Source organism: Macrobrachium nipponense, chromosome 7, assembly GCF_015104395.2.
Source record: "Macrobrachium nipponense isolate FS-2020 chromosome 7, ASM1510439v2, whole genome shotgun sequence".
NCBI classification, from domain to species: domain Eukaryota; kingdom Metazoa; phylum Arthropoda; class Malacostraca; order Decapoda; family Palaemonidae; genus Macrobrachium; species Macrobrachium nipponense.
The window spans coordinates 69404350-69414177 of NC_061109.1; positions in this window are offsets into that span (position 1 = coordinate 69404350).

Sequence of the window (9828 nt, forward strand, 5' to 3'; positions counted from 1 at the left end):
AAATGATCAACGCATTCATCTCCCATCTTCGTAAGTAGCCATGGATTCATTAAACATAATCTCTTGGAATATTTTTGGCCTCAAGCGGAACATTCCTCTCCTAAACATGTTCTGCAAAAGCTTCAAAGGCATCATTGCATTGCAGGAAACGCTCCTCTGGCCACATGACCTTGCAATCTGCGATTCAATTCATGAAGACTTCAGAACCTTCTCGACTTCATCGATGCAAGTTACAGATCAAATCATAGCTGGTTGCCCGAAAGGGGCCTTTCTTTCCTGTGGCACAAATCGTTAGACAATATGATTAAGGTGATGACCTACAGGAGTGACAGATTGCTGGGGTTTTCAAGTGATAGTAGGTGTTACGACCTTGTTGGGCCGTGGTGCAGGTTTGTCTGCACTAAAGGATGTATACTCAGTGTTGTTACAGAGTATCCAGCAAAAGATGGTCAATGGAGACAAAAACACTCAGGAAATCTCAACAATATTTATTAACAAAGAAAAATAATCAAAGTCAACCTTGTGACTGCCAAGGACAAACTCTAGCCCTTAAATAATCCCTTGGGATTCCTAACTTCTAAAACTAAGTCCTAAACAGAGATAATAGAGAGAAATACATGAATACATAATACATCAAAATATAATATAACTGGCCAGATCAAAATGAATAAAATAACCAATACCTATAACTAAATAGGATGGAAGGAAGGCGAAGAGTAATAGTGAAAAAACACTTAATCTCCTACCTATGTTTATAATCTAAACTTAGTATTATATAAACAAATATAAAAGCCACGAGGCTGTTAACATCATAAGAATTTATATTATAACCAAAAATAAACAAAAGGGGCAACAAATTCCAACTGTCTCAACAGTTCATTATAAGATATAACTATATATATATATAAATAATAATAACAACAAAAATATCTCCTCACACTCAGAAGGGGAGTCCGTGATCCAGGACTAATAATAAAGGTCTTGCCTTACAGTAGGCCGTAATCCAAATAATTTCAGAACTCTGCTAACAGGGGAGTACAGAAACACCAGGAAGGAGGAGTCGAGATGGTCCTTGCACGACCATACAAAAAGGAACGCTTACTGGGATTTGTCTTCCTACTTGACTTCTGACAGGCATCAAGGCCCCCACAGCTGCAAAAGTTTCAAGGCGTCCTGGGAAAGCAAATGCTTCTAACACCTCAGGAAAAATCTTCCACTGAGGTGGCAACAAGATAAGGCCGCAGGTGGCACAAATCACCTGCAATACGAGCAGGACGCAACACCGCAGGTGGCCAGAAGCGTACCTGCGAAGGACAGCACTCAAAATATGTCGAGTACAGCGTACACAACACCGCAGGTGGCCAGATGTGGGTACCTGCGAAGACGGCTCACAATACTTCCCAAAAAGCGTGGATAAAATAGTAGTAAGTGCGGCAGCTGCAGAGCAAAAAAGGGACAGCCCTCTGTAAAAATAAAACCCGAACTGTCTGCCCAAACACTCGTTCTTTCTCTTCTCACCTCCTTCACCGAGGGCTCCAGTCACGTACCCAAACGTAAACAAAAAGATTACGAGTGTTAAAAGGGTAATTCAAACATTTTAACGAGCGGGGAGGAGGCGCAAAATCACCACACAACAACTTAACTTTCGTAATATATACAATACAAATTTCCTTAAAAATAAATACTTAAATACTAAATGTCTTAATATTAAATGTTAACAGAATCACAAGGTTGACTAAAAACTGAAAATTACGTTACATCTGATACCTTCCTCCCCGAAGAAAAAAAAACTATAAGCCAGAAAATTTTTTTTATAAATGTAGTACTACCAAACCTGTAAGGAAAGAATAAAGACACTCTACAACAGGCAAACATACAATAATGGAGCAACAAAATCTGAAACCAAATTTTTATATTACATCAACAGAAAATACCATTGGGGAATGCAAACCAAAAGCTTTATATAGCTTACCATTATTTTAAAGATCAAGTGATAATACCATACTCTGAACCCAAAGACAAGGCATGGCAAAGGCAGACATGACATAACAATACCCATAGTTTAAACAGGATCATAAAAAGTTACAAACCCCAAGTCTAAGGAAACCAACCTACTTAACTTTACCTAAATAAACTAACAGGCACACACAGGCCTACACCTTAACCTACAATACACCAACAATATAGTCCAAAAAGTCATAAATAAATATACAAAGTCCAAAGTATATTGTGACAAATCAATAATTGGCTAGGAACCAAGGGCAATATCATAAAATATTAAGAGTATATAACCTTCATACAAACCTCAACAACTGGCAGTCGCCAAACCGTATAATAAAAATAAACAGGTATTAACAAATAAACCTACTAAAATAAATTCAAAACTATAAAACTTCCAGGAACATTGAAACCATACTATATTCAAAAAAATAATTTTTTTCATATAACCTATTGGAGAAACGAGCAGGGTGACGTACGAGAGAGAAAGGCAAACTAATCAATTTCGGGAAAGGGCATCAGGAATCTTATTTTCGGAACCCTTAATGTGCTTTATCACCAATTTAAATTTCTTGAAGAAAGAGAGCCCAGCGCAAGATCCTCTGGTTGGCTCCTTTCATCCGTTCAATAAAAACCAGTGGGTTATGATCAGTCCAGACCTCTATGGGAAAAGAAAAATTTAGTTACATAGGGTTTAAAGTGCATAAGGGTGCGGACCAAAGCAAGGGCTTCTTTTTCAATTGTTGAGTATCTTCTTTCTGCAGCCATAACTTACAACTGAAATAAGATACTGGGTGAACTTCACCTTCCTCATTTCTTTGAAAGAGGAGACCACCAATTACTACATCACTGGCATCCACAGCAATGATAAATGGTCTTTGAAAATCTGGGGAAATTAAAATGGGGTTAGTCAACAGCACAGATTTAAGCTTATTAAAAGCTTCCTCATCACTGCTGCGACCAAAAGAATTCTGACCCTTTTCTAGGAGTTTTGTAAGAGGATGAGCAAGGTCTGAGAAATTTCTAACGCACTTTCTGTAATAGCCAATCATACCTAGAACCTTTCTCACCTCTCTGACATTACTTGGGCTTTTTAAATTAATAATAGCTTCGAGGTTAGCTTGTTTCGGAGCCACCTGACCCAAACCAACCTCGTGACCCAAATAACAAACCTTAGTCTTACCAAATTCACACTTGGCTAAATTTATAACCAAACCAGCAGACCTAAGAGCCTCAAATAAACTTTACGCAACCTTACCAAATGCGTATGCCAGTCATTGCTATACACTACCAAATCATCAATATAAATCTCTGTTCCTTCTAAACCACAAATAACCCTATTCATCAGTCCTCTGAAAAGTGCATGCTGCATTTTTTCATCCCGAATGGCATACCTTGCATTCCATACAAACCAAAGGGAGTGACAAATGCAGAGATTTCACGGGCTCGATCAGATAACGGAACCTGCCAATAGCCTTTCAGTAAATCCAACTTTGTAATAAAATTGGCAGATCCTATCTGGTCGAGGCAATCATCAATACGAGGCAAAGGAAAAGAATCATTCTTTGTATGGACGTGTACTTTCCTATAGTCCACACACATACGGAACTTACCGTCTGCCTTTTTAACAAGAACTATAGGAGAACTCCAGGGACTAACAGAAGGCTGAATGAGGTCGTGCTCCAACATATACTCAATCTCCTTACTGACTATATCCCTTTTCACGGGATTCAACCGATAAGGACTTTGCTTAACAGGAGGAGCACTTCCCACATCAACATCATGCTGAAGATGATTAGTTTTCTACCTGGAGAATCCTGAAATAAATCTGTAAAGGAATAAATCAAATTAAGTACATCTTTTCTTTGATTAACATCTAAATGTTCCAAACCTTCCTGCAAGATTCCTAAATTTTGCAAATTTTCAAACAAAGCATCGGAAGGAACTTGATACATTAAGTCATCACATTCTTCAGGAGGAACATCTACTACTACCGATATCGGTTCATACACAATTGCTAAAGGATATCAACACTTTTACAATGATATGGCTTCAATCTGTTTATATGATAAATTCCGCACTTTCTACTTGAGCCTGGAGCTTCAATTTCATAATTGACTCGACAACTTCCTCATTACCTTCCAGGGACCCTTATACCTTGGTTCAAGAAAATTGTCTGGGTCCATACTCAAAACCAAAACCAATTCTCCAGGTTCAAAAGAACGAGCTTTAGCTTTTCTGTCAAAATTATCCTTCATCACAGCTTGCGAATAACTCAGATTTTCCCGTGCAAAATTCCAAGCACTGAACGACCTCTTTTTCAAATCCTCTACCAATTCTCCAACACTTGAAACTTTAACCTCTCCCCTTCGACCGGACTGTAGCACTTCGCTAAAAATTTCTAGAGGACAACGAACTTTATGACCGAATACCAATTCGAAGGGAGCTACACCAGTGGAAGAATTTGGATGATTCCTAAGAGCAAGAGGGCAAAGGGAAGTGCTTTATCCCACTCACTACCTTGTTCGTAACTATGTTTTTTCAAAATGGATTTAAGGGTGTGGTGAAACCTCTCCACCACACCTTGACTCTCCGGGTGATAAGGTACGCTGATAATGTGCTGAATGGCCAGTTCAGCACATTTACCTCTAAATACCTTACTCGTGAAATTTGTACCACAATCTGTCTGAATAACACGAGGACCATACCCTGGAAAAGAAATCCATTAATTTTTCGAAAACAACTTTAGATGTAATACGTCTCATAGGGAATGCTTCGGGAAATCTAGAAGCTCTATCCATAATAGTTAATAAATAAACATAACCAGACTTGGTTTTAGGTAAAGGACCAACGACATCTATCACCAATTCCGAGAATGGTTCACCAATGGCAGGATAGGATGTAAAGGAGCTTTGGGAATTATTTGATTTGGTTTTCCCATAACCTGACATACCTCACATTCCTTCACATAATGCTTCACAGAAGAGTTCATCCCAGGCCACCACCAAAAATACCTTGCTATTTTTCGGAAAGTTTTCCATACCCCAAAATGGCCTGAAAGAAAATTGTTGTGAGCAAGATTCATTACCGATTCACGGAACTGGGACGGAATCACAATTTGTGCAATCTGAGAAGTCTTGCTCAGATCATCTGTCGAAGGACGACTAAACCTGTAAAGTAGACCCTTGGTTATACCAAACCGAGGTTTAGTCAAATCATTAATGTCTCCCAATTCAAAGTCAAATTCTTTTTTCTGGGCTTCAATAAAAGCCAATCTGTCCCAATCAGGTTTCAAATCATTAATAATAATACTATTACTAATACTATCTACTGACCTGGGCCTTTCTACATCTACTTCTAAACTACTAAGCATTAAATCATCATCTACATCAAGTAGATCAGCAGCTCTTGCTGCGGCACGGGTTGTTATAGCTATGGGACATGCATTAATGGACAATATGGGAAATAATTCCTGACCCTCACTATTGACCATATCATTGCCCAAAATACCGTCAATCCCAGGAATGGGGAGATTATCAACAACGGCCAACTCGGGTAACCTTATCACATCCAGGAAAGGACAACCTGACATCCACCAATGGAGCAGAAACAACAGTGTTCGGGAACCCTCCCAGAACAACATATTCCATGAATACTCTTTACAACCTTTTAAGGTATCCCTCAACACAAGAGACCGAGCTGAACCAGTGTCCCTCAAGAACTTTACTTTGATAATCTTAGATCCAAGAACAATTTTACCTGGCCATACATATTTGTCAAAATTGAGTCACAACTGTTTTTTATTAGAAGTGTCACTACTACTATTATCTACCTTACTACTAACTACAGATTTTTCCACTTGATTATCACAAGAACTGGGACCTGTCAGAAATTGATGAACTGGGATTTTGGCCGTTTCTCTCAAGATATCGTCTACGGGCATTGCACTGGTTCTGGAAATGACCTGGCTTGTCACACCAAAAACAGGTTACTCTACGTCCAGTACCTCTGTTATCATTATTATTATTGTACCTTTGATTATTGCCGGAATTAGATGTACCTCTGTTAACAAAGACACGAGGGGGAGGAGACCCTCCTGAGACTCTACCAACATTCCTACCATCTGAAAAAGAATTAGCATTATTAATCTTAGGAATATTAGGAGTCGACGAAGGTGGTTTCTCCCCTCCTTCCACTATTGTGGGCACGGGAAGAGGGATCATTTAAAACCCTGTACCCAAAGTTACCATTGCCAGAGCGATGGGTCAACATATATTCATCTGCCAACTGAGCGGCACTACTCAACTTCATAGCTTTGACCTCCTCAAGATGGACCCTCAACTCTTTGCTACATGCCTTTTTGAACTCTTCAAGGAGCAACAATTCCCGCAACGCAGCAAAAGACACCACTTGTCGGCTCTTCAGCCAGTCGTCAAATTGTTCCTCCTTGACCCTGAGCGAATTCTACATAAGACTGTGAAGGATGTTTATTATAATTCATAAATTTGAGGCGATAGGCCTCGGGAACCAGATCATAGGATTTAATACCAGCGCTTTGACCTTATGATAGTCCCTGGCAATTCCCTCCTCCAAGGCATTGTACACCCGGATAGCCTTGCCCACCAACCTACATTGTATTAAAACAGTCCACATTTCGGAGGGCCAAGACAACCGGGCGGCAACACTCAAAGGCTTTGAAAAATTCAGGGACATTGTTTTCATCAAAGACTGGCACCAACTTTAGTGCTGCACCTAAATTAAACCGTTCCTGGCGGGAACATACCTTTAGGGGAACTGGACCAAATTGGCCCCCTGTAACCTAGCCATCTCTATATTCAACTTCACCATCTCTAACTCGTGACGCCTCACCCGCTCGTTCTCCTAAATTCTATTTTCTTTAATTCAATTCGTTTACAAATTAATTTATATTCTACCTCCTCCTTAGATTCACATGAAGTATGAACAGAAGCCAGGGGTTCGACTGGCAAAGAATTAAGGGGGCAAAAATGGATTATTCGACACATTAGCCTTAGGTATATTCGAGGGACCTCATAAATAATACCTGTACAAGGAGGATCCTCAAACAAAGTCAAACCAGCTCTCACGCTCAACCTATCCTCTTCCAAATCATCATTAATACTATCTTCACCATCACTTTCTACTTCACTTTCACTCACCAAATGTTCAGCCTCAGCTAAATCCTGGGCAATCTTACCCTTCACAGCCTCCAATATATCTCTCTTAGTGCCCGCCGACTTCAGCGGAACACCCAACCACTGTGCACAAGCAACTAATGTTTCCTATTTAAAACAGGCAAGTACTTTATGCAGTCAGCAGACCCCAAAAATTCAGCCGGGTCAAAGTTAAACTCTTCCATCTTTTCCAGAAATTAATAACTCAGGGAGAAAGGCAATACTACAAAATAAATATTGAAGAGATCACCCAAGTCTCGCTCCACAGACCAAAATACCAGATACCCCTGAGTACATCTATCCTGTCACGGTCGCCAATTGTTACGACCCTTGTTGGGCCGTGGTGCAGGTTTGTCTGCACTAAAGGATGTATACTCAGTGTTGTTACAGAGTATCCAGCAAAAGATGGTCAATGGAGACAAAACACTCAGGAAAACTCAACAATATTTATTAACAAAGAAAAATAATCAAAGTCAACCCCTGTGACTGCCAAGGACAAACTCTAGCCCTTAAATAATCCCTTGGGATTCCTAACTTCTAAAAACTAAGTCCTAAACAGAGATAATAGAGAGAAATACATGAATGCATAATACATCAAAATATACAATATAACTGGCCAGATCAAAATGAATAAAATAACCAAAACCTATAACTAAATAGGGTGGGAAGGAAGACGAAGAGTAATAGTGAGTAAACACTTAATCTCCTACCTATGTTTATAATCTAAACTTAGTATTATATAAACAAATATAAAAGCCACGAGGCTGTTAACATCATAAGAATTTATAATTGATAACCAAAAAATAACAAAGGGGCAACAATTCCTAAAACTGTCTCAACAATTCATTATAAGATATAACTATATATATATATATATATATATATATATATATATATATATATATATATATATATATATAATAATAATAACAACAAAAATATCTCCTCACACTCAGAAGGGGAGTCCGTGATCCAGGACTAATAATAAAGGTCTTGCCTTACAGTAGGCCGTGATCCAAATAATTTCAGAACTCTGCTAACAGGGGAGTACAGAAGCACCAGGAAGGAGGAGTCGAGAGGTCCTGCACGACCATACAAAATAGGAACGCTTACCTGTGATCTGTCTCCCTACTTGACTTCTGACGGGCATCAAGGCCCCCACCGCTGCAAAAGTTTCAAGGCATCCTGGGAAAGCAAATGCTTCTAACACCTCAGGAAAAATCCACTGAGGTGGCAACAAGATAAGGCCGCAGGTGGCACAAATCACCTGCAATACGAGCAGGACGCAACACCGCAGGTGGCCAGAAGCGTACCTGCGAAGGACAGCACTCAAAATATGTCGAGTACAGCGTACACAACACCGCAGGTGGCCAGATGTGTACCTGCGAAGGACGGCTCACAATACTTCCAAAAGCGTGGATAAAATATAGTAAGTGAAGCAGCTGCAGAGTAAAAAAGGGACAGCCTTTGTAGAAAGCCCGAACTGTCTGCCCAAACACTCGCTCTGTCTCTTCTCACCTCCTTCACCGAGGGCTCCAGTCACGTACCCAAACGTAAACAAAATACGATACGTGTTAAAAGGGTAATTCAAACATTTTAACGAGCGGGGAGGAGGCGCAAAATCACCACACAACAACTTAACTTTCGTAATATATACAATACAAATTTCCTTAAAAATAAATACTTAAATACTAAATGTCTTAATGTTGAATGTTAACAGAATCACAAGGTTGACTAAAAACTGAAAAATTACGTTAACATCTGATAGTAGGGAACTCTAAAATCCTAATCATTAATGTTTATATGCCATGGGAAAATAACAATAGTTTTGATCATTACTGCATGATCCTAGGGTAGTTACAGTATTATCCATGATTCTCCTGCTGATCATATTTGTATAATCGGGGACCTTAATTCTCACTCTACAAAACAATTTTATAATGAACTTAGTCGCTTCTGTCAAAATCATGCCCTCCAAATTAGAGATGTAATGCTCCTCCCTCCCTCCGCCTATTCATATGTACATAATAGAGCGGACGCTATTACAACCTCCTGGCTGGACCACTGCATCACATCTCCTCAACTTCATGATTCTATTATAACCTGCAATATTCGCTATGATCTTGCAATGGGCTACGATCACATCCCACTACAGGTGTCATTCAATACCCCATCCCTCCCTACCGTGAACCCCCTAACTGATCGCCCACCAGCTGTAAACGGGATTTTAAAAACCAACAGAAAACCAGATACTTAGGGCGACCACGGAAGCCAGGTTGCGGTCAATAGTTCAACCGGCAGATGCCTTACTTTGTACTAACACAAATTGTAGAAATGACCACCACAGGAGGGATCTGAATGAATTATATTCGAACATAATCTCCACTATGCTTGCTTCGGGCAGGACTGCCTATAGTTTTCGTCAAGGTAATTCTCGTAATATACATGGATGGAATGACTTGGTTAAAGATCTGTATACATACTCACGAGAAATGTTTTTACTGTGGAGGCAAAATGGTAGCCCCAGGGAAGGGCACACTGCATTACTAATGAGACAGCGTGAGAGTGCAGTTCAAACTTGCTCTTAAGCACTGCAGGTTAAATGCAAAACAACTAAGAGCCGATGCAATGTCTAGAA